Source organism: Cherax quadricarinatus, chromosome 23 (genome assembly GCF_038502225.1).
Source record: "Cherax quadricarinatus isolate ZL_2023a chromosome 23, ASM3850222v1, whole genome shotgun sequence".
NCBI lineage: Eukaryota > Metazoa > Arthropoda > Malacostraca > Decapoda > Parastacidae > Cherax > Cherax quadricarinatus.
In genome coordinates, this window is record NC_091314.1 from 22,067,597 (window position 1) to 22,095,378 (window position 27,782).

A 27,782-nucleotide genomic window follows, 5' to 3' on the forward strand; every position below is an offset into this window, starting at 1 on the left:
CCAAGCATTATCAGGAACGTTTATGGCATCCCCAATGAAGAGTTGTATGGTGTGGCACTGAATGGTATGTCAAGGGTCTTCGTGAAGTTCATGAAGGCTGACTTCTACTCTACCATCGTCGACGAATTTCAAGAAAGGAGGATGAGGATCAATTCGGCAGTGGAAGTATGCTTGCATGATGTGTCTAAGTATTTTACTTGGGTGAAGGTACGGAATGTACCTTTTGAAGCAACGGCATACAGCCTACAAGATGTGTTCAGTGGTTATGGGACTGTACAGTCGGCGAGCATGGGAATGTGGAGGGACGGCCCCTACAAGGGGCTACCGGAAGGATCCTTCACACTGAAAATGACCCTGAGAAGGCCCATACCATCATATGTCACATTGCATGGCTATAGAACTCAGGTTTTTGTACACTATGCGGAACAGAGGAAGACGTGCTGTTTATGTGACTCTTATGAGCACATGGCGGCACAATGCTCCAGGAGACAGAGCCCTAGGGGTTAAGAGAAAGCTTCTGAAGACACGCAGTTAGAAGCCTTGGAAATAAATGGTATAAAATACCGACACAATGGAACAAGCCTCCATCCTCTGCAGGGGTATACATAATCCCTTGTAATGACTGCAACAAGTTATATGTGGGCGAAACATCAAGGGACCTCCAAACACGTGTTTCAGAACACCAATACGCAAGCAGGTCTGACGACACAAGGAATGCCTGCGTACAACACCATAATTCACACAACCACTTGATAAACTACAGAAACTCAAGACTTATCGCCACAGAAGACAACACTCAATACCGAAGAATCCTGGAATCATCACTTATTTCTATATCCGACAACTTCAACCAGAATAGTGGCTTCTATAACATAGCTGAACCACTTGCCAAGAAACTTCTTCATCGCTATCCCACATAAGAACACTGTAGAAGGTCTGCTCACAAACTTATCCAATCTCCTTTCCAAGCTACCCAAGTTTTTAGACTCTATAACCCCACTCGGTACATCATCAGATGCAGCATTCTTCACCTGACCTCAGCATTCTGAACCGGACTATAAATACTCGCGTTCCTTCCACCCCAGGTAGTTCTGTTTGTGACTTGAAAAAGCCCACTGTGTGGGCGAAACGTAGTCAATAAAGGATCACATTATACTGCATTTGTGTTTATATTTCCAGTTAGAAGCCTTGGACGTTATGACGGGTGAAGTGGAAAGCCAGGGTAAGGGCCTATGGAGTGAGGAGGTCGAAAGAGTAGAGGTGGTTTTGGAGACGTGTGTTACACTACCAGTGGAAACGGGGGAGGGAGGGAATATAGCCGTCAGACAGACCGTTAGGTACTACAGATTCAGCTCAAGAAGGGATTTTGGAGGCTGTGCTGAAGGATTTTTTGGAAGAGTCGGAGCATGGTGTGGAAGGTGACGTGAGGTTAGGTGATGTCAAGGTGATGGACGAACAGAAACGGGGTAAAGAAGACTTGAGTGAGGTTCGAATGGAGAGCAATGTGGTGGTGGAGGTCCATCAAGAAGATGTGGTTGCAGAAGATATGTGTGTAGAGGGTAGCTCCCGCAAGAGATCAGCGGGGGCATCAGACATGGACGAGGTCCTCACACCAGCGCAACGGCCTGGGAAGAAGATTTGGGCAGCTGTGGTGGAAACGACGAGACCGGGAGGAGGGGGGGGGGCAATGGGAAGATCGGCGGGAAGGGACAGGGAGGGGTTGGAGGGCAGGAACGAGGGATTGATAGAGATGGACCGAGACCTATGAAAGGAGGACCAAGTAATCCTCAGCGGCACAGGGGTAAGCTACCATTCTTGTAAAATTCAGGTGTGTAACTTTCAATGTAAACGGTCTTAAAACCGAGGTGAAGAGGGTATGGTTAGAGTGGGTTTTAAGGAGATTTAGTATTGATGTCTGTTTTTTGCAGGAACATAACCATAGGTTAGGATGTGAGTTGTTGAAAGGTTATAGGTTGATACCAGTGATGCTTTGAGATTGAAAGGAGGTGTGGCTGTGGCAGTAAAGGAGACCAGTCCTTTGCATATCCTGGGCTGGGAGGAGGGGGGGTGAGAGGGTGGATGGGTTTTGGGGGGCCAGGAGGGTTTGTTTTGTAGGTGTGTACATGCCAGCAACTAGTAACGCTAGAGTGAAGGTGGATTTTGTATGCGATGTTTTGGTATATCATTTGAGAGGTTTACCTGCTACTACGGTGATTGGTGGGGATTGGAATTGTGTAATTGGGAATGGTGATGTGGTTCCGAGGGGGGCGGGTTGTGTTTTGGTGGTTCTGAGAGATGTTTTGTGAGATGTTGGAGTGGTAGATGTGGTGGGGAGTAGGAGATATGGAGTGGAGCACACTTTTATTCGTAGGGGATATGAGGCATAATAATAATAATATCTTTATTTACTACAAGTACATGTACAAGGTATACAGTCCTGGCTGACAACAATGACATACTACTATATAGAAACTCCCTTGTTATGCTCTGCATTTCGGGCAAATTAGGTCAGTGTCCCGGGATGCGACCCACACGCGACACGCGACCCAACGTCAAAGACCTGGGAGTGATTATGTCGGAGGATCTCACCTTCAAGGACCATAACATTGTATCAATCGCATCTGCTAGAAAAATGACAGGATGGATAATGAGAACCTTCAAAACTAGGGAGGCCAAGCCCATGATGACACTCTTCAGGTCACTTGTTCTATCTAGGCTGGAATATTGCTGCACTCTAACAGCACCTTTCAAGGCAGGTGAAATTGCCGACCTAGAAAATGTACAGATAACTTTCACGGCGCGCATAACGGAGATAAAACACCTCAATTACTGGGAGCGCTTGAGGTTTCTAAACCTGTATTCCCTGGAACGCAGGAGGGAGAGATACATGATTATATACACCTGGAAAATCCTAGAGGGACTAGTACCGAACTTGCACACGAAAATCACTCACTACGAAAGCAAAAGACTTGGCAGACGATGCACCATCCCCCCAATGAAAAGCAGGGGTGTCACTAGCACGTTAAGAGACCATACAATAAGTGTCAGGGGCCCGAGACTGTTCAACTGCCTCCCAGCACACATAAGGGGGATTACCAACAGACCCCTGGCAGTCTTCAAGCTGGCACTGGACAAGCACCTAAAGTCAGTTCCTGATCAGCCGGGCTGTGGCTCGTACGTTGGTTTGCGTGCAGCCAGCAGCAACAGCCTGGTTGATCAGGGGCTGATCCACCAGGAGGCCTGGTCACAGACCGGGCCGCGGGGGCGTTGACCCCCGAAACTCTCTCCAGGTAAACTCCAGTCGACTAACACCCAGGTACCCATTTTACTGATGGGGAACATAGACAACAGGTGGAAAGAAACACGTCCAATGTTTCTACTCTGGCTGGGAATCGAACCCAGGCCCTCGCCGTGTGAAGCGAGAGCGTTAGCCACCAGGCCACCAGAGCCCCATGGTTAGATAGGATTTATGTTAGGCAAGGAATAGGTGTGGAGAGGGTGAGGATTATAGATGTGGGTTTTTCTGATCATCGAGCTGTTATAGCAGATTTGAGGGTAGATGGTATAGTGAGAGTTTATGCGGGATACTGGAAATTGAATGTAAGGCTACTTAGGGACGAGGGTGACGCTACAGGATTTGAAGATTGGTGGAAATCCTTTTGGGAGACTAGGAATATGGAGATGGATTTGCTGGATTGGTGGGAAATGAGGGCTAAAGTTGGAATCGCGGATTTTTTAAAGTACGGGGTAAGGAGATGGTGAGGTGGAGCTATGGTCTACAAAATTGTCTTGAAGGTCAGTTAAATGACTGTTATGCAGAGGAACGGGTGGGGTGGAGTGAGGACATGGAACGTTTGCGAAATAGGTTGGCGGAAATTCACAATGAAAAGTTTGAGGCAATTAGAGTTAGGGCGGGGTTGGAGGATGTTTTATGGGGGGATAGGCCATCGGGTTTTGTACTAAGGAGGTTTAAGGAATGGCAGGCGAAAACCACCTTGGCGTATATTGAGGCAGGTACAGGTGGGGGTGGCTTTGAGGAGGGTCAAGGCCTATTCACCACGGAAAATATTAGTTTGTATGCCGATTTTTGGTTTAGGGAGAAAAGGAGGAGGGTTGGCAGGGGAGTGGGTGAGGGACGTTTTGTGGATGAAGGGTTTAATTGGGTACTAAGTGAGCAGGACAGTGACAGACTCGAGAGTAGTATTAGTGTAGCGGAGGTGGAGGAGGCAGTTTTTGGGCTGTGCCAGGGTAAAACCCCAGGCAAAGACGGCATACCAAACAATTTTTATAGGTGTCATTGGGGGAGTGTACGGCATTGTCTGGTGGGGGTTTTGAATTGTATGTTAAGTAGTGGGAGGATGGGAAAATCGCAAAAAACGGGTGTCACGGTTTTAGTGCCCAAAAAGAAGGAATGCCGAGTTTTGAGTGATTACTGTGCGATTACGTTAATGTGCTCAGATTACAAGATTTTTGCTATGATTTTGGGCAACAGAATGAGGAAAGTGTTGGGTTTATTGTTGCATAGGGGGCAGTTGGGAATTCCGGGGAGAAGGATGAGGGATGGACATGGTTTTATTAGGGATTTTCTAGAGAGTTGTACGGGAGGGGGAATACTAGGTTTAGATTGGGAGAACACATATGATTGCGTGGACAGAGATTTCTTAGGGGTTTGCTTAGAGAGGTAGGGGTTTCGAGAGGGGGTAGTGAGGTGGGTGAACACCCTGTATGCTGAGGCGGAGGTGAGGGTACAGGTCAATGGGAGGTTGGGTGAAAGTGTACCGATGGAGAGAGGTTTGAGGCAGGGCTGTCCACTGTCGCAGCTGCTCTTTGTGTGTGTGCAGAATCCTTTTTATGAGTCTGTTGAGCGGGTGATGGACAAACAGGAGATGGAGGGGGATGCAAAGGGGGCATCGTTGGGTACGTGGATGATACTACTGTTTTGCTACAGGGTAAGGAGGAGTTAAGGAGGGTGGGTAGAGTGATTCAGATGTTTGGTATGAATACGGAGATGCGAGTTAATACGGTGAAATCAAGGTTACTAGAGGTGGGTAATTGGATAGGGGGAGGCTTGGGGATGGGGTTAGGATGGACAGTGGTTGACAGAATCAGGGTATGTGGGATATGGTATATGGCGGAGGTGCAGGCATGCAGAAGGGTAAATTCGGAGTCTGTCACAGGTAAGGTTTTAGGTAGACTAGGAGGTTTAAGTGTGAGGGACCTAGCTTTACATCAGAGGGTAGTGGTGGTAAATTCACTTGTCTATAGCAAGGTATGGGGGGTGGCAGAGGTTTTTCCCTTAGAGGTACAGGACATTGTGGAAATGCAGAGGAGGGTGCTAAAGTTTGTGTGGGGATTTGGGAGGGCATGGTTAAGTAAGAAGGTAGTTATGACGGATGTTTGAAGAGGGGGGTTAGGTTTGTTGCCTTTAGGACTGAGAGTAATGGCTGTATATATCAAGCGGGAAGGGGGTGTGAGGGGAGCTAAAGTAGGAAGAGTTATGGAGGAGGCACGTAAATGGAGTGGGAAGGAATTGAGGTTTTGTGAAGATATGTTGAGATTTTTATTGACAGTGCAACAGGTGGATAACATCAAAGTGAAAAGGTTGGTGAGGGTAGTGAAAGGTCAGGGAATTATGCAAGGGGTAGCCGTGTATCCAACGTATGATTGGGGGATTATTTGGAAAGATTTTAGTAAGCTTAGGATACCGGCTAGAGTAAGAGAATTAGTGTATCGTTTCATCATGGGGATTCTGGCCTCCAAAGAGGTGTTATGTTGTATGGGGTTTGTGGAAGAGGCTTTTTGTCAGTTTTGTGGTGATGATGAAACGGCGTTTCATGTGGACTTCTTTTGTACCTCCTTGGAGGGGGTGAGATCATGGATGGGTGGGGTTATCAGGCTGTTGGGGGGGGGGTCGTTTGCCGCTTTTAAGGGCTTTACTACTAGATGTAAGGGGAGTGCCTAGGGATGTTGGAAGGGCTATAATGTATATTATAGTGGATTATCTGGACATTTCATGGGGAATGAGGGGATTAAGGGGTGATAAGAGGATAAAAGCGTTGGCGGCTAGATTCTATAGAACGAAGTGTAGGAATATGCTGGTTTATGGGGCGTCCTGGGAAAAAAGTTTCCCGGAAGGTTATAGGAACCTCACTGTGGGTTCCCTTTGTCGGGGTCCCTGAGGATGGACAAAGGGGTGGTCTCCTTATGGGGGGGGGATGTAAAGGGGGAGTGGGGATTTTTTGTTTTCCTCTGGAGTTTATGTGGTGTGTAAGAGGAAGGTAGTGAGAGTTTAGTATGGATGGTACGCTATGTTTCACGAGAATGTTTGTCATAGTGAGATATAAGTGTAGCTTACTAGGTTAATTTTCTAAACCTGATGGTTATGTTCACTGTGTTAAAAATTTCCTTGATAGCCAGGATACTGAGCCCTTAGGATCTCGTTTTTAAGTAATCAGATGGGCAAGTTGGTTTCAACAAAAAAATTTTCTGAGGTACATGTCTGTTATTTTGGGACCGGCAAAATACAGCGGCCCTTATACTTACTACTTGTCTTGTATGATGTTTAACTTTTATTGTCTGCTGGAGGTTCTATGTGGTAATTTTTAAGTATATGTATAGGTCTTGGATCTATACCATGTTTATTACGGGGTTATACCAAAAAAGTTTTGTGGACAAAATTTTCGGGTTACATACATATGTGGGAGGTTTAATTTCTGTGTAGGGTTTGGTTTTAAACCCTTTTGATGTGCCGAGGTTTTTGTTATAAAAATTTGTTTTGGGTTATTTTATTATTGTATGTTCCATGTATGTTGTTCTGTTTTCTGTATCAGAATTATTTTACTTGAAGGTTTAACATATTAATAATATTAAAATACTGTTTCTCTATGGTTATTATGCATAAGGAATCATACGTCCCTTCCGAATTCCTATTGGTTAGGATCTAATGTAACATAACTTAACAATACTCTGTACCCTGTCATGTTCGGGTTTTGTCTTGTTTTACAGTTGTCATGGTAGCTTTGGTTAGGGTCTTTTTACTTTACTGACATATGGTAGTACATATATTGTGTGTATTAAGGTAACGGTTATGGTTTTAGTCATGTGTGAAAATTTCAACTTTAGTAACCTTGTAATGTTGTACATTTGTATGTTGTTTTTTGTTGTAATAGGTTATGACAGGTACTCATTTTATATTATTAAACCATGTTAAGTTTCATTTTGGTGTGTTTTCTTTGGTTACAATAGTGTGGTGGTACCTATTAATGACTGTTATACTTTAGTGAGGTTTGTCTTAGCGTGTATTGTTTGCTATAACAGGATGTTGTTATAATACTTGTTACCTCCAGGAATAACCTGGTACTAGTAGCGCAAAAGACTGTTTTTGTATTCCTGTAATATTATTATGCATCCTTTGTACTTTTGTAAGGTTTTTAATAAAAACATAAAAAAAAAAATACTAAGCAATCATGTTCAGTCTCACTCGAGAACCGGATCTGTCGACGTAAGGGAATTAATTCACTGTTGGCACTCTGAAGAATAAGCTGCCTTCCTGAAGACTTTCTGAGTACACCATCTTAAACCCTACTATATACAATCTTAACCCTTTCTCTACACACCATCTAAACCCCTTGCATACACTATTTTAACCCCTTTTATATACCATCTTAAACCCCCTCTCTCTCTCTCTCTCTCTCTCTCTATATATATATATATATATATATATATATATATATATATATATATATATATATATATATATATATATATATATATATATATATATATATATATATATATATATATATATATATATATGTTTTTTTTAACAAGTCGGCCGTCTCCCACCGAGACAGGGTGACCCAAAAAGAAATAAAATCCCCAAAAGGAAAATACTTTCATCATTCAACACTTTTACCTCACTCACACATAATGACTGTTTTTGCAGAGGTGCTCAGAACACAACAGTTTAGAAGCACATACGTATGAAGATACACAACATATCCCTCCAAACTGCTAATATCCCAAACTCCTCCTTTAAAGTGCAGGCATTGTACTTTCCATTTCCAGGACTCAAGTCCGGCTATATAAAAATAACCAGTTTCCCCGAATCCCTTCACTAAATATTACCCTGCTCACACTCCAACAGATCGTAAGGTCCCAAATACCATTCGTCTCCATTCACTCCTATCGAACACGTTCATGCACGCCTGCTGGAAGTCCAAACCCCTCGCCCACAAAACCTCCCTTGCCCCTTCCTTCCAACCTTTTCGATGATGACCCCTACTCCGCCTTCCGTCCCCTACAGATTTATACGTTCTCCATGTCATTCTACTTTGATCCAATCTCTCTAAATGACCAAACCACCTCAACAACCCCTCTTCAGCCCTCTGACTAATACTTTTATTAACTCCACACCTTCTCCTAATTTCCACACTCCAAATTTTCTGCATAATATTTACACCACACATTGCCCTTAGACAGGACATCTCCACTGCCTCCAACCGCCTCCTCGCTGCTGCATTCACAACCCAAGCTTCACACCCATATAAGAGTGTTGGTACTACTATACTTTCATACATTCCCTTCTTTGCCTCCATAGATAACGTTTTTTGTATCCACATACATCTCAACACACCACTCACCCTTTTTCCCTCATCAATTCTATGATTAACCTCATCCTTCATAAATCCATCCGCCGACACGTCAACTCCCAAGTATCTGAAAACATTCACTTCTTCCATACTCCTCCTCCCCAATTTAATATCCAATTTTTCTTTATCTAAAACATTTGATACCCTCATCACCTTACTCTTTTCTATGTTCACTTTCAACTTTCTACCTTTACACACACTCCCAAACTCATCCACTAACACTAAATAACAAAAAAGGCACAATACCGTGGCTGGAACGATACACAAATAACCCGCACATAAAAGAGAGAAGCTTACGACGACGTTTCGGTCCTACTTGGACCATTTACAAAGTCGTCGTAAGCTTCTCTCTTTTATGTGCGGGTTATTTGTGTATCATCCACTAACCTTTGCAGTTTTTCTTTAGAATCTCCCATAAGCACAGTATCATCAGCAAAAAGCAACTGTGTCAATTCCCATTTTGTATTTAATTCCCCATAATTTACTTCCACCCGTCTTCTGAACACCCTAGCATTTACTTCTTTTACAACCCCATCTATAAATATATTAAACAACCATGGTGACATTACACATCCCTGTCTAAGACCTACTTTTACTGGGAAGTAGTCTCCCTCTCTTCTACACACTCTAACCTGAGCCTCACTATCCTCATGAAAACTCTTTACAGCATTTAGTAACTTACCACCTATTCCATATACTTGCAACATCTGCCACATTGCTCCTCTATCCACTATATCATATGCCTTTTCTAAATCCATAAATGCAATAAAAACTTCCCTACCTTTATCTAAATACTGTTCACATATATGCTTCAATGTAAACACTTGATCTACACATCCCCTACCCACTCTGAAATCTCCTTGCTCATCCGCAATCCTACATTCTGTCTTACCTCTAATTCTTTCAATTATAACTCTACCGTACATTTTTCCTGGTATACTCAGTAAACTTATTCCTCTATAATTTTTACAATCTCTTTTGTCCCCCTTCCCTTTATATAAAGGGACTATACATGCTCTCTGCCAATCCCTAGGTACCTTCCCCTCTTTCATACATTTATTAAACAAAAATACCAACCACTCCAACACTATATCCCCCCCTGCTTTCAACATTTCTGTCATGATCCCGTCAGTTCCAGCTGCTTTACCCCCTTTCATTCTACGTAATGCCTCACGCACCTCCCCCACACTCACATCCTGTTCTTCTTCGCTCCTAAAAGATGGTATACCTCCCTGGCCAGTGCATGAAATTACTCCTTCCCTTTCTTCGTCGACATTTAAAAGTTCCTCAAAATATTCTCACCATCTACACAAAACCTCCATCTCCCCATCTACTAACTCCCCTACTCTGTTTTTAACTGACAAATCCATTCGTTCCCTAGGCTTTCTTAACTTGTTTATCTCACTCCAAATTTTTTTCTTATTTTCATTAAAATTTCTTGACAGTGCCTCTCCCACTCTATCATCTGCTCTCCTTTTGCACTCTCTCACCACTCTCTTCACCTTTCTTTTACTCTCCATATACTCTACTCTTCTTATAACACTTCTGCTTTGTAAAAACCTCTCATAAGCTAACTTTTTTCTCTTTTATCACACCCTTTACTTCATCATTCCGCCAATTACTCTTCTTTCCTCCTACACTCACCCTTCTATAACCACAAACTTCTGCCCCACATTCTAATACTACATTTTTAAAACTATTCCAACCCTCTTCAACCCCCCCACTACTCATACTTGCACCAGCCCACCTTTCTGCCAATAGTTGCTTATATCTCACCCGAACTTCCTCCTCCCTTAGTTTATACACTTTCACCTCCCTCTTGCTTGTTGTTGCCATTTTCCTCTTTTCCCATCTACCTCTTACTCTAACTGTAGTTACAACTAAATAATGATCCGATATATCAGTTGCCCCTCTATAAACGTGTACATCCTGGAGCCTACCCATCAACCTTTTATCTACCAATACATAATCTAACAAACTACTTTCATTACGTGCTATATCATACCTTGTATATTTATTTATCCTCTTCTTCATAAAATATGTATTACTTATTACCAAACCTCTTTCTACACATAGTTCAATTAAAGGCTCCCCATTTTCATTTACCCCTGGCACCCCAAATTTACCTGCTACTCCCTCCACAACATTTTTGCCCACTTTAGCATTGAAATCCCCAACCACCATTACTCTCACACTTGGTTTAAAACTCCCCACGCATTCACTCAACATTTCCCAAAATCTCTCTCTCTCTCCTCTACACTTCTCTCTTCTCCAGGTGCATATACGATTACTATAACCCACTTTTCACATCCAACCTTTATTTTACTCCACATAATCCTTGAATTAATACATTTATAGCCCCTCTTTTCCTGCCATAGCTTATCCTTCAACATTATTGCTACTCCTTCTTTAGCTCTAAGTCTATTTGAAACCCATGACCTAATCCCATTTATTCCTCTCCATTGAAACTCTCCCACCCCCTTCAGCTTTGTTTCACTTAAAGCCAGGACATCCAGTTTCTTCTCATTCATAACATCCACAATCATCTGTTTCTCATCATTCGCACAACATTCAGGCACATTCAGACTTCCCACTTTGACAATTTTCTTCTTATTCTTTTTAGTAATTATTACAGGAAAAGGGGTTACTAGCCCATTGTTCCCGGCATTTTAGTTGACTTACAACACACATGGCTTACGGGGGAAAGATTCTTATTCCACTTCCCCATGGATATAAAAGGAAAAGTAATAAGACCAAGAACTATTAAGATAAAATCAAAGAAAACTCAGATGAGTGTGTATAAATAAACGTGTACATGTATGTGTAGTGTGACCCAAGTGTAAGTAGAATTAGCAAGACGTACCTGTAATCTTGCATGTTTATGAGACAGACAAAAGACACCAGCAATCCTACCATCATGTAAAACAATTACAGGTTTTCGTTTTACACTCACTTGGCAGGACGGTAGTACCTCCCTGGGTGGTTGCTGTCTACCAACCTACTACCTATAAAATATATATGTATATATGTATGTATATATATATATACACACACATGGGAATCTGTAACAGCAAATCATCTACAACTGATTATAACTCGGCAAAAAAAAAAAGTCTACCATGAGAATGATCACCCAGTTAGGTTCCAACTATTCAGATTTAAATCTACTCAGTATGCAAAACTGTATATACAACTGTGAATACCAATATTGTCCCACTGTTACAGTTCATCTGTGAGAGCTGCGACACAACACACCTAAAATACAAAAAGAAAAAAATCAATGATGTTTTTGATATCCCACGAGTTCATCTAAAATTAGACAGAAGCCCCTGGCAAATATAAGTTTTCTTTGTTTAAACAATGCGGAAGCTCATCAGAAGATTTAGAAGATTTTCTCTTCCACCAGATTCAAATTTATTCAATACGCTTCCCGTGCACTTCACAGCTAGTAGGCCTAGTGCACGTCACAGCTGGTAGATCTAGTGTACTTCACAGCCGGTAGGCCTAGTGCACTTCACAGCTGTAGGCCTAGTGTACGTCACAACTGGTAGATCTAGTGTACTTCACAGCTGGTAGGCCTAGTGCACTTCACAGCTGATAGGCCTAGTGCACGTCACAGCTGGTAGATCTAGTGTACTTTACAGCTGGTAGGCTTAGTGCACGTCACAGCTGGTAGATCTAGTGTACTTCACAGCTGGTAGGCCTAGTGCACGTCACAGCTGGTAGATATAGTGCACTTCACAGCTGGTAGGCCTAGTGCACGTCACAGCTAATAGATCTAGTGTACTTCACAGCTGGTAGGCTTAGTGCACTTCACAGATGGTATGCCTAGTGCACTTCACAGCTGGTAGATCTAGTGCACTTCACAAATGGTGGGCCAAGTGAACTTCACAAATGGTGGGCCTAGTGCACTTCACAAATGGTAGGCCTAGTGAACTTCACAAATGGTAGACCTAGTGAACTTCACAAATGGTAGGCCTAGTGAACTTCACAAATGGTAGGCCTAGTGCACTTCACAAATGGTAGGTCTAGTGCACTTCACAAAAAGTAGGCCTAATGAACTTCACAAATGGTAGGCCTAGTGAACTTCACAAATGGTAGGCCTAGTGAACTTCACAAATGATAGGCCTAGTGAACTTTACAAATGGTAGGCCTAGTGAACTTCACAAATTGTAGGCCTAGTGCACTTCACAGTTTGTAAGACAAGTGCACTTCGCAACTGGTAAGCAGAATGCTTTTTTGTTCGAGACTGTACAGAGGATTGTGTTGCTTAAGAAGCGCCAAGTAGGCAAATATAGCTAGTCTTACCTGTACGAGCACTACTACTAAAATAACCAGCTGCTGTCTACCTGCTCACACACACACACACACACACACACACACACACACACACACACACACACACACACACACACACACACACATACACATACAACAGGCCTAGTGTCTAATCGACATGTGCCTAGGACAAAATGGTAACTAACTAACACGTCAAATGCAGTGGTACGAACATGCCACCAAGAGCTACAGGAAAAAACATGGGATAAAATGGCCATATACAGACAGAAACCAGAATCACAGAGGGAAAGGCAATTGGAGGAGGAGAGGGCGAAGTCAGTGTTTATTTATGGGCTTCAGGAGAGCGAGGGAAGGACACACACTGAAAGACGACAGGAAGAAAGAAAGGAGATTGAGAACATCATCACAGAAATAGGTGAAGAGGACATGTCCGAGATTGTAAATTTTCAGAGAATAGGGGGGTATTTGAAGGGGAGAAAAAGACTGATCAAGCTGATGTTCAGGACAGAAACAGTGCAGAACAGGATCCTCCAAGAGAAAGCGTGGTTGAAGGAATCAGCAGAATACAAGAGGGTGTTCCTAGACCGAGACAGAACACAGAATGACAGCATCTGAGAGAGAGGACACAAAAGCGAAAGGAGCTAGGAGAAGAGACAAGGACAGAATCAGCAGAGAACAACCAGAGCAGGGCAGGGCAACAGGAGCAAGCACACACAGAACCATCCCCAATCACTCTATCCCAACACAAACCACAATCCACACTCACAGCTCCCACCCAATACTCACCTATAGAATCCCACAGTACACTGTCAGGTCCCCCACCCTCAAAGACCCCCAAAACAAAGTGTTGGAGAATAAATTGAAGGTGTGGTATACCAACGCTGATGGAATAACAAATAAGTGGGAGGAGTAGCACAAAAGAGCCAAAGAGGCATCACCGGACATCACAGCTCACACAGAAACCAAGCTCACAGATATGATAACAGATGCCATCTTTTAAATGGGATATCAGATCCTGAGGATAGACAGAGGGAACAGAGGGGGTGGAGGAGTGGCACTGCTGGTCAAAAGCTGATGGGATTTTGATGAGCTGGAGAGAGGAGACAGAGGAGAAGCAAGAGATTACATAGTAGGAACGCTTCAATCTGGAGGTCCCAAAGTGGCAATTGCAGTGATGTATAACCCATCACAGAACAGCAGGAGGCCAAGGCAAGAGTATGATGAGAGTAATAGAGCAATGGTTGACACACTGGATGAAGTGGCAAGAAGGGCTCGTGCAAGCAGGGCAAAGCTACTGATCATGGGTGACTTCAACCGCAAGGAAATCGATTGGGAGAACTTGGATTCACATGGGCGCCAAGAAACGTGGAGGGCTAAGATGATGGAGGTGGTACTGGAAAATCTCATGTACCAACACATAAGGGGCGCTACCAGAGAGAGAGAGGAGAGGATGAACCAGCGAGACTGGACCTAGTATTCACCATGAGTAGTGCAGATATTGAGGACATCACATATGAAAGACCCCTTGGGGCCAGCGATCATTTGGTCTTAAGATTCGATTACACGGTAAAGTTACAAGTGGAGGGGGAAGCAGGAAGAGCAGGACAAATGAAGCCAAACTGCACGAAATGGGACTACACAAGCATGAAGAACTTCCTCACTGGGGCTCAGTGGGACAGAGAGCTGACAGGAAAGTCAGTAAATGAGATGATAGAATATGTGACAATAATATGCAAGCAAGCTGAGGAGAGGTTTGTACTCAAGGGTAACAGGAATAATGAAAAAGCCAGGATAAGCCCGTGGTTCACCCAAAGGTGCAGGGCGGCCAAAGCCAAGTGTGCTAGGGAATGGAAGAAGCATAGAAGGCAAAGGACCCAGGAGAATAAGGAGAGAAGTCGTAGAGCCAGAAATGAACATGCACAGGTAAGAAGGGAGGCCCAAGGACAACATGAAAATGACAGCAGCAAAAGCCAAATTTGATCCGAAGCTGTTGTACAGCCACATCAGGAGGAAAACAGCAGTCAAGGACCAGGTAATCAGGTAAAGGAAGGAAGGAGAAGAGATCACAAGAAACGATCACGATGTATGCGAGGAACTCAAAGAAGTGTTCACAGAGGAAACAGAAGGGACTCCAGAAAGACAGAGAGGTGGGGTACACCACCAAGTGTTGGACACATTACATACAACCGAGGAAGAAGTGAAAAGGCTGCTGAGTGAGCTAGACACCTTAAAGGTGATGGGGCCGGATAACATCTCCATGCGTCCTGAGAGAGGGAGCAGAGGCGCTATGTGTACCCCTAACAACAATATTCAATACATCTGTCGAAACAGGGAGATTACCTGAGGTATGGAAGACAGCAAATGTAGTCCCAATTTTTATAAAGGAGACAGACAAGAAGCACTAAACTATAGACCAGTGTCACTGACATGTATAGTATGAAAAGTCATGGAGAAGATTATCAGGAGAAGAGTGGTGGAACACCTAGAAAGCTTATCAACAACAGCCAACACGGTTTCAGGGATGAGAAATCCTGTGTCACAAACCTACTGGACCTCTATGACAGGGTGACAGCAGTAAGACAAGAGAGAGAGAGGGGTGGGTAGACTGCATTTTATTGGACTGTAAGAAGGCGTTTGACACAGTTCCACACAAGAGATTAGTGCAAAAACTGGAGGACCAGGCAGGGATGACAGGGAGGACACTACAATAGATCAGGGAATACTTGTCAGGAAGACAACAGCGAGTCACGGTACGTGGCGAGGTGCCAGAGTGGGCACTTGAGACGAGTAGGGTTCCACAAGGGTCAGTCCTGCAACCGGTGCTGCTTCTGGTATTTTTGAACGACATGACGGAAGGAATAGATTCCGAAGTGTCCCTGTTGCAGATGATGTAAAGTTGATAAGAAGAATTCAGTCGATCGAAGACCAGGCAGAGCTACAAAGAGATCTGGACAGGCTGCAGACCTGGTCCATAAATTGGCTCCTGGAGTCCAACCCCACCAAGTGCAAAGTCATGAAGATTGGGGAAGGGCAAAGAAGACCGCAGACGGAGTACAGTCTAGATGGCCAGAGACTACAAACATCACTCAAGGAAAAAGATCTTGGGGTGAGTATAACACCAGGCACATCTCCTGAAGCGCACATCAACCAAATAACTGCTGCAGCATATGGGCGCCTGGCAAACCTCAGAACAGCATTCCGACATCTTAATAAGGAATCGTTCAGGACCCTGTACACCGTGTACGTTAGGCCCATATTGGAGTATGCGGCACCAGTTTGGAACCCACACCTAGCCAAGCACGTGAAGAAACTAGAGAAAGTGCAAAGGTTTGCAACAAGACTAGTCCCAGAGCTAAGAGGTATGTCCTACGAGGAGAGGTTAAGGGAAATCAACCTGACGACACTGGAGGACAGGAGAGATAGGGGGGACATGATAACGACATACAAAATACTGAGAGGAATTGACAAGGTGGACAAAGACAGGATGTTCCAGAGATTGGACACAGTAACAAGGGGACACAGTTGGAAGCTGAAGACACAGATGAATCACAGGGATGTTAGGAAGTATTTCTTCAGCCACAGAGTAGTCAGTAAGTGGAATAGTTTTGGAAGCGATGTAGTGGAGGCAGGATCCATACATAGCTTTAAGCAAATGTACGATAAAGCTCATGGTTCAGGGAGAGTGACCTAGTAGCGACCAGTGAAGAGGCGGGGTCAGGAGCTTGGACTGGACCCCTGCAACCTCAACTAGGTGAGTACAACTAGGTGAGTACAACACACACACACACAACACACACACACGCACACACGCACACGCACGCACGCACGTACGCGTACGCACACACACACACACAACACACACACACACACATACACACACACACACACACACACACACACCTACACACACACACACACACACCCACACACACACACACACACACACACACACGCACGCACGCACGTACGCGTACGCGCACACACACACACACAACACACACACACACACACACACACACACACACACACACACACACACACACACACACACACACACACACACACACACACACACACACACACACACACACACACACACACACACACACACACACACACACACACACACACACACACACACACATGCATACATATTTTAAACGAATTGTACATTCGAAAACTTTAAGAAAGCCTATGAGACAGTAGGCCTACCCCACAGAAGCTGGAGACGCAGGCCCGGGGTATAGGCATGGTACTAGATAAAAGAATACCTGAAAGACAGAAGACAAATTTGTCACAGAAGTGGTGGAGACATCAGGCTGGAAGTGACTAATACCCTCCCTCCATGAGTTAGTAATAGGCCTACCCTCATGGGTTAGTACTAGACCTACATTCGTGGGTTAGTACTAGGCCTACCTTCATGGAATAGTACTAGGCCTACCTTTATGGGTTAGTTCTAGACCTACCTTTATGGGTTAGTACTAGACCTACCTTTATGGATTAGTACTAGGCCTACCTTCAAGGGGTAATACCAGGCCTACCTTCAAAGGGAAGAGGGTGTACCGATGCTAGCAATTGGTTCTTGACCCAAGAAACTGGAGCTGCCGTCCTCTTCCTTGAATTAAACCTATTTACTTCTCATACCCCATGAATATATTAATAGTAATCTATGTTTGTCTCTTATAATATTTGTTTACAGACGATACCAAAAATATGCAGCTGGGATCACGCTGTATATAATGAACATTAAGAGGCACCTAAGTTCCCCAATCTTCTAACAACTTGTTCATTTTCCACCATAATCTACCTATTCCATAATTACTGTCACATTTGCTTTTGTCTGTTTCATAAGGTGAAGTCCAGGATCTTTCCTTAATCCAGGGTATAACTTAACAAATCTTTGATGGCAATTGATGAGCAAAGCTCAGACCTCTGCAACACAGTTGTCATCAAAGATTTGTTAAGTTATACCATGAATTAAGGAAATATCCTGGACTTCACCTTACGAAACAGACAAAAACAAATGTGATAGTAATTATGGAATAGGTAGATTATGGTGGAAAATGAACAAGTTATTAGAACTTACGTAGCTCTTAAAGTCTCCAGGGAACAAAACACCGAGGGGTTGGAGAAGTATGTGTCCTCCGTCTGCTACCCTCTTATGTGTTCTATAAATTTTATTAGTGGTGGTAAAAATGCAAATTTAAATAAATTATGTTAATTTATTTGACAAATTAACTCAGCCTAAAATAACTAACACAGTAAGTCTAATGATTTGGCAGAAAATGATTTGGGCACAATCTTTGAGAAACTGACTACTGTTTGGAGGTCGAAGAGAAGAGGATAGCAGGAAACTGATAGAGAACCTGGACACAGGATTCTTCGAACACGTGACTGTTAGAGTTCAACCTCAACAACTGTATTCCGGAAATAAACTCGGACAACATATCTCATGGAATCGAAACAAAAGACCCGAGAGTAACGTTAGTTGTGTTGCCTGAGCAGGTAATTTGTTGTGCACCCCATGGTCATCTCCTGAGAGGTAGCGCAAAGAAAATAAAAAGGGGTACAGAGGACACAATGGTTTTTTTCAGGCTCCACCGTACAGTGGTACATCACTAGATGGAAATATTAGTCATTTCATATCTTACAATTGCTTCGTGTAGTTGATGTACACAATGCAGCTTGGAATACAGTCTCAAGCAAAATTATGTCTTATTACCACTGAGAAAACATTGGTCACAACTGGGTTGCAATTTCCTCTATAAAAACAGATCATTCATCTAATCAATGCAAAATGTTGATAACACTTTAAGATTTCAGATCTCTTATCATTAGCAACGAGGTATCGTCCCATAACCTGAAGAGTTTGCATGGAGGTATCTCTGAAAGGTTGGATGTTTGGACACTAAGATATAATGCTACAGTGTATGGCCCTTCTCTGTCTGCACTCTCAATTTTATGTCTTTGACATCTCCATAAAAACCGTACTGCCAGAGATACTTATAGCCTAGCCTAAGTCTAGCAGAAACATCTTGCAATCTACTGACCTTGTTACTTTCTCCATGGATATATTGAACTTGACACATTTCATTATTATGGATAATGGATCTACTAGTTTACATCTGTACTGCTCTACTTTCTTCACACTCGTTTGTTAGTTCCTTTCTGACAATGTTTCGAAAACTTCTGTTTGAAAAAAATAAAATTATACTAAACATTCTCTTTATTTAATGCTTGTTTAGATATTTCATCAACCTTGCCATGCTCCTGGAGGCCTATGTGAGAAAAATCCAGAAAAGTTGAACAGCAATCTCTTTCTTAATAATTTGTGCATATCTGCCTAGCTTCATACACAAGCATACTACAATCAGGTTACAGGCTATTTAGAAAAAAATAGGAAAGTGTCAGTGTGTGATCGTAGTTTCCATAAACTTGAGAGCAACAAGTATGACAAACAGCTCGGTTTGTAAGGTGGAAATCCAATTAATAATTCTAATATACCTTTGTATTTTAGTACCATCAAGCCGGTTTACAAGAACAGCACTTCCTGCCCTCCCAACTGTCAGGGTTACGGAAACGTTGATAGTTTGACAGTATTATTTATCCTAACGTTGTGTATATGTTCCGAAGGACTGATTTTAGAAAGTAATTGAAGTTGAGGATTGTGCATGATTAGTTTCATGGGAGGATAGGTGGGCATAGTGATATCAAAAGTTATTATCTGCGAAGGTGGCGGAAAATGTTGTTTCCTAGCAAGATACAGTTCATATAGTCCAAACATTTTTATGTGTGGCTGTTATCTGAATCCATCTTGATTCACTTCTCCTACGAATTATATGTTCTAGTAATTGTCTAGAGACAACACTGTTTTGATCAACACTCAGCAGCTTCAGTCCTAACCTGACACTGACTTCACGTATCTTATCAGCAACACTGGGTATATCTAATGTTTCTCTCCGCATATTAAGTATTTTGGAGGTTATAGGATAACCCAGAATAATTCTCAGGGGTTTATTTTATTTCCTGGGAGTAAACATTACACCAAACCTATCTCCCGAAGCACGCACGTCACCAGCATATGCGAGGTTAGCCCCTACGAATTTAGAACTCCCTATAATAGCAAATAATAATAGTAGTAATAATAATAATAATAATAATAATAATAATAATAATAATAATAATAAAAGTGTATATGTTTTTATAAACTAATTGTATCCAGTACATTACATTGTAAAGCTAGCCTAACTAAACAGCAGTTTACAATATTAAACAATATGTTAGGTTGTACAGTGACGTACTGGTGCTCGCATTGGAGGGACTAATTAAGTGGTCCTGAATTCAAAACTGCTCCTGTGGAGCGGTGTTAGTGTGTCATGCAGTTTAAACTAGTTGCTATTGCATAACCAGACCGCCGTCGCAACTTGCGAAATTCAAACTGGTTCACAAATATCTCAGCAGACTCGGATGATACATGCTACTTTAGTTTCGTTCTGAGTAACAACAGCATCAGTGTATAGGTCAACTCCTAACATGAATATCGTTATTGACTAGCACTGATAGAGCCAAGAAACAAAACTATTAATACAAAAAGGTTTTGGCAAAACTAGGATTAGAGGCGAAGAATGTGGGTGGCGGCAGGGAGAGACATACACCATGCAAGTCATGTACTGAGGTGCATGACACTCACCAGTACGGTGCTCAGGTGTATGACTGTATCATAATCGTGGAAAAAGACACTTGTGGCGAAGCGTGTCTTCCAGTAAACATCCTGATCTGTACATCAGTGTTTTTTTCACATCTCTGTATCTGGATCATAACTGTATCAACTCTAAAACTCGTTTTAATATGTCTACCGAATAAATAAAAAAAAATGCAAAATTCTCCTCTTATCTCAATTTGCAGACAGAAATAACATACAATTGTGAATGTGAAGATACGAAGAGTCAGGAATCGAGAGAGAGATTGAATCGTTATCCCACTGATACTCTACACCGCGGGTGCCAAAGACGGAACCAAGAAGTAGTACCGAATTCATTTGGTTGTGACAGACTCCGGACTGAAGCTTCTCAAGTTTTGCACAACTCAAAATGTTAACTCATACCTGAGTTAAAGTGTTTACATGCCACTACAGCCCTGTCAGTACAAACTGGAATTTAACAAATGCTGTGAATATAATGCTATATAAATAAAAATACCACAGTGAAACTAGGAAAAACTCCTGAGTGCGTTCATGCGCTTGTATACATAATTCCTCTGCAAATATATGTGTACGCACATGGAAGTGCTCAGGTGTTTTTCCTATTTTCACTAGTATTTTTATATATTTGCAATCACGCGTTTATTGCGATTTCTTCCAACGCTACATAAATATGACGTTGTAATAATTTAAAACTTTACCAGGTAAACTTTGGCTGCACAAGCTTTCTCATGTGTTTAGAAAAATGGAAGTTCTGGGGGTCGAGTCAACTGCCACGTGCACAAGTGACGTCACACGCACTGCCAACAATAAAAATTATTTTTTTTCTGATCATAAACTGTTAAATATCTATCACTTCTATTCACCAAGTTTTGGTTAGTTTCTTAATATTAATGGTGAGATGAGATGAGTAAGATGAGGACGTGTTGAGTAAGATGAGGACGTGTTGAGTAAGTGTACACCATCAGCTCTTAGTTCACAAACCTCCAATGGAGAATAAAAAAAAAACTGTTGGTGTTATATTCAGGAAAAACGCGAAATCCGCATGAATTATACAGTGTTCGGGTAAATGGAAGGTGATCAGGGAGAATATCTTAGATTCCTCGAGTCAAGATTACCTGACTCCTGACATCAACCAGTCAACACACATCCCATTGAAAGATTTTGAAATCACAAACTCGCTCCTAAATGAAGAAAAATACTCTGTAATAGGTATTACACACAAAAACAAAACAGTACACAGCACCATACACAACACAGCACCATACACAACACAGCACCATACACAACACAGCACCATACACACCACAGCACCATACACACCACAGCACCATACACACCACAGCACCATACACACCACAGCACAATACACACCACAGCACCATACACAACACAGCACCATACACACCACAGCACCACACACACCACAGCACCATACACAACACGGCACCATACACAACACAGCACCATACACAACACAGCACCATACACAACACAGCACCATACACAACACAGCACCATGCACACCACAGCACCATACACAACACAGCACCATACACAACACAGCACCATACACACCACAGCACCATACACACCACAGCACCATACACAACACAGCACCATACACACCACAGCACCATACACAACACAGCACCATACACAACACAGCACCATACACACCACATCACCATACACACCACAGCACCATACACACCACAGCACAATACACACCACAGCACCATACACAACACAGCACAATACACACCACAGCACCATACACACCACAGCACCATACACAACACAGCACCATACACACCACAGCACCATACACAACACAGCACAATACACACCACAGCACCATACACACCACAGCACAATACACACCACAGCACCATACACAACACAGCACCATACACACCACAGCACCATACACAACACAGCACCATACACACCACAGCACCATACACAACACAGCACTATACACAACACAGCAAAATACACACCACAGCACCATACACACCACAGCACCATACACAACACAGCACCATACACAACGCAGCACCATACACAACACAGCACAATACACACCACAGCACCATACACAACACAGCACAATACACACCACAGCACCATACACACCACAGGACAATACACACCACAGCACCATACACAACACAGCACCATACAAACCACAGCACCATACACAACACAGCACCATACAAACCACAGCACCATACACACCACAGCACCATACACAACACAGCACCATACACACCACAGCACCATACACACCACAGCACCATACACAACACAGCACCATACACAACACAGCACCATACACAACACAGCACCATACACAACACAGCCCCATACACAACACAGCACCATACACAACACAGCACCATACACAACACAGCACCATACACAACACAGCACCATACACAACACAGCACCATACACAACACAGCACCATACACAACACAGCACCATACACAACACAGCACCATACACACCACAGCACCATACACACCACAGCACCATACACACCACAGCACCATACACAACACAGCACCATACACACCACAGCACCATACACACCACAGCACCATACACAACACAGCACCATACACAACACAGCACCATACACAACACAGCACCATACACGCCACAGCACTATACACAACACAGCACCATAAACACCACAGCACCATACACACCACAGCACCATACACAACACAGCGCCATACACACCACAGCACCATACACACCACAGCACCATACACAACACAGCACCATACACAACACAGCACCATACACACCACAGCACCATACACAACACAGCACCATACACAACACAGCACCATACACAACACAGCACCATACACAACACAGCACCATACACACCACAGCACCATACACACCACAGCACCATACACAACACAGTACCATACACACCACAGCACCATACACACCACAGCACCATACAGAACACAGCACCATACACACCACAGCACCATGCACACCACAGCACCATACACAACACAGCACCATACACAACACAGCACCATACACACCACAGCACCATACACAACACAGCACCATACACAACACAGCACCATACACAACACAGCACCATACACACCACAGCACCATACACAACACAGCACCATACACAACACAGCACCATACACAACACAGCACCATACACAACACAGCACCATACACACCACAGCACCATACAAACCACAGCACCATATACAACACAGCACCATACACACCACAGCACCATACACACCACAGCACCATACACAACACAGCACCATACACAAAGCACCATACAATACTCACTGCAGGTTGTCAAACTACCACTAAGTGTAACCACTGTCTGCCCCGTCTGTACTGGAGAAAACTTGCCACTGAGTGCCAATACTAGTGCCCGGGGAAGCGGCTGGCATACCCTACTTCAGTGCCAAGTGAGAGAGCCAGCTTCTTCTAGTAACAGTGCCAGGGAGCCTCAGTCGCTTGTCATACAAGGGAGCAGAGTTTACTTTTATGGAGAGAGGGAGAGAGAGAGAGAGAGAGAGAGAGAGAGAGAGAGAGAGAGAGAGAGAGAGAGAGAGAGAGAGAGAGAGAGAGAGAGAGAGAGAGGGAGAGAGAGAGAGTGGGGGGAGACGGGGAGTGAGAGCGTGTACATGGGAAAGGCAGTTAATAACATCTTACAGTCTACACGGAGGCTGTATGTAGAGAAGTATCGACTATTATTTCGATGAAGGACTCGCTACTGCTATCTAAAATTTTAATGATTGAAGCAGCAATACCGAATCAGAAGGCTCTCTTGCCACCCTTTTTTTTTATTGCCATGAACACTGAGTAATCTAATAGGTCAAAGCGCTGTTACTATTATTATTATTATAAAAATAAGCGCTAACCCCATGGGGTCAAAGGGTTCTATAAATGTCAATTTTCTTCTCACCTTCCACTCCCGGCCGCCACCGACGAAATAAAACGGGAAAAAGATAGCCGTATCATACTAGAGTGCGACAGTAGTAGTAGATGGAAGACAAGGACTGCAACCTCCTCTATACAGTAGCATAACTCTAGCTGCAACCATTCCTGCCACAGAGTTGTGTCTACTACTACTAGTTCTACCACTAAATGCTGAGCTTGTGTGGACTGAGGATAACCAGACATCCCTTGGATTGCTGTTATGGGCCTGTGGCCCATACCAGGTGTGGACTGTGACTAGAAGAATCATACATTTCTACAGTGTGCATTCAATGAGTTCTTGAAGGGCTGAATATATTTTGCACTAGCAACTTCAGAGGAGAGACTGTTCCATTGCTGCAGTAAATCCTTTACTCAAATTCGTTTTAAACTATGCTTGCTATGGATTTTTATTCCATAATTTCATGTAGCTGACTACATGACTCACGAAATCGTAGTGACACGATTGCAAACAAACCATACTACGGGCGGGGATAGAACCCGCGATCAGAGAGTCTCAAAACTCCAGACCGTCGCGTTAGCCACTGGACCAGCTAGCCACAATAAGATTCATCCAACTAGGTATATTTCTACACCATAGGAAGGTTAGCATAGGCACCTATGGTGTAGAAATATACCTAGTTGGATGAATATTATTGTGGTTAGCTGACCCAGTGGCTAACGCGACGATCTGGAGTTTTGAGACTCTGGTCGCGGGTTCTATCCCCATCCGTGGTACTTTTTTTTCATGTAGCTGCTTCAGTTTTCTCCTAAAATGATCTTCATTCTTTACCTTGTCTGATTAAGTCACTTCATAGTACTCCCTTTCTGAGTGACAAAAAGCCGAGTGATCTAAACTTTCTTATTCATCGCATAAGTTATTTTGTTCTTTACACTCTTTCAGGTTTATCTACACCTTCAACATAATTATGGAACCGGACCGGAATAGCGTATTCAAAGTGGATTTCATGAGAGCATTGTACAGTATTAGTATTGGTATGTAAAGACACGTGTAACAGTGGGAATCTTTATTCCGAAACGTTTCGCCTATACAGTAGGTTTCTTCAGTGGAACACAGAAGAGGCAGCGGAAGCAGAAGAGATGTGAAGACGATGTAATCAGTTCATTGCTCTCAGGACGTAGTTCTGAGGTGGTCAGTCCCTCAAACTGGAGAAGGTAAGGTTTGTCAGGAAACAGAATAAGAGTTCTGTTCCATAGTCTGGAACAATGTGGATCTGAAACAACAATATGGAGACATATACTGTCAAAGTGGGGTGGAGACAGTCTTGACGATAGGAGAGGCGGGGACCGCAAGTATAAGCACGTGTCTTACTTATCAACTTGTCGGTATTGTATACTATTATCATATATTCACAGTAATAGTAGTGTTTCGAGTGTTTTGTACTCTAGTTATCAACCGAGCATCCTATTGACTTTGCTACTCGCAGCAGGATATTGCTTGGCATATATTACATCACTGCTTATGGTGTCCGAGGTCTTCCTCTTTACTTGTCTCTCCGAGAGGAAGCTCCCGTTTATGCATACCTTACATTATTATATCTAAATTGTGCCACCTTACACTTATCTACATTAACATTCATCTTCCACTTTTTCCTGCTACTGCCAAAGCCTATCCAGTTCTCCCCGATACCTTCACACAGCCGCTTCACATATCCATTTCGTGTCATCCAGGAAATGGATGTAAACCCAATTTGTAGATCATTTATGTATAAACGACAAGACTGAAGCAAGGACCGATCCCCGTTCATCACTCTTCGCCACTGAAGGCGCCAATTCCTGAGTCAAGTCTGAAGACTGTCACTTACCATACGAAATAAGATTTAAATTTACTCATTGATGTTTAATGCTGTGCTTTGTCGACGGCTTTCCGGAAGTTGAGGTATGTATACTGCATCTCGAGGGATTTTATTTTCTCAGTAGTATTTACTAATGTACTTTAAGAATTCCAATAAATTCACTAGGAAGGATCATGTATTGAAAAATCATGTTGATCAGCCCGTTTCCAGTCGTAGGGTATTTTACCTTCTTCAGTTGATTTATTGAGTATAATTGTTAATAGTTATGGAATGTGGTATCTAGATTATTTTATATTCTTGTTACTACTTCATCCGGCCTTGTAGATTTGAGTCTGTTCAGTTTCTCAAGGAAGTTTAACATGGTCAGGGAATGTTTCACTCCATGCAAGTTGGAGTTGGAGAGATTGCCAAGTTTGACTAACTAGTGACACTATAGCCAGATACTTTGAATCTTCTCCTGATCTGAGGAGTTACAGCTGTCTTGTACACCATATGTCAGGGCTACTCAACTACTATGAGCAAAGGTCCACTTGGGCAAGTACCAATATATGCAGAGGTCCGGATACATATTTTACACTCAGTTAGGGTCCAGGGTCGCCAGATTTCCCAGCCCATATGCGGACAAACTTTTTCCAAAATGCTAAAAAAGAGAATTTCATTGCACAAGTGATAATTACCAATATGAATTACCACTGAATGGAAGAAAATGTCACTATTTAGTTTTGCTAGAGTACTGTATTCCATTCAGTGTATGTATTCCATTCAGACAGAATATTGTATTAATCCCGCTCTTGTGTACCACCTGATCCTGAACCTGGTAACAAATGTTATTTAACTAAACTTTCTCCTGAAGACCGCGGTCCAACTACAACACTCAGAAGGTCCGAATTCGGACCGCGGGCCGCCAGTTGAATAGCCTTGCCATATGTGGTGGATATGTGCTTGTCCGTTTCTCTTGATCCAAGGAAACGGATACTGTTAATGAGCTCTTACTCTTAGATAATAGCTTTCTGCCATAATCTATTTTGTAAAGTAACATTTTGCTAGGAACATAACCTCGTACTCTGTCGAAATACACTAAAACTTCAAACATGTTGGCAGGAAGCGAAATATGTTTGTGTATGAAATATAACGTAACATTAGCCAGAGCATTAATTCGTGATCTATTGTTTCCTGTATACACAGAGCTTTCTGGTTAAATATCAGAATCAGAAAGCCTCGTGTCTCGATTAGATAAAATGACCCTTGTTGATGACTTAGAAGATGAGGGAGCTAAGGCAGAAGTATCTGAATCTAGTGTAACTCCACTTTCGCTGATTCCTCTCCTCACTG

General features: G+C 43.0%; 1 protein-coding gene across 2 annotated transcripts in view; it reads right to left on the reverse strand.

Annotated features, from left to right (window-relative positions):
• LOC128685834 (aquaporin-11) overlaps positions 1-27,782 on the reverse strand; it is a 110,551-nt gene that overhangs the window by 80,997 nt on the left and 1,772 nt on the right. The window contains exon 1 of one of the 2 annotated variants that reach the window (XM_070088016.1): positions 23,998-24,144. The exons of the other annotated variant lie outside the window; for it this stretch is intronic. The gene's annotated coding sequence lies outside the window, so the exon portion shown is untranslated. Of the gene's footprint in view, positions 1-23,997; positions 24,145-27,782 lie in introns of those variants that run through there. 2 annotated transcript variants of the gene reach the window in all.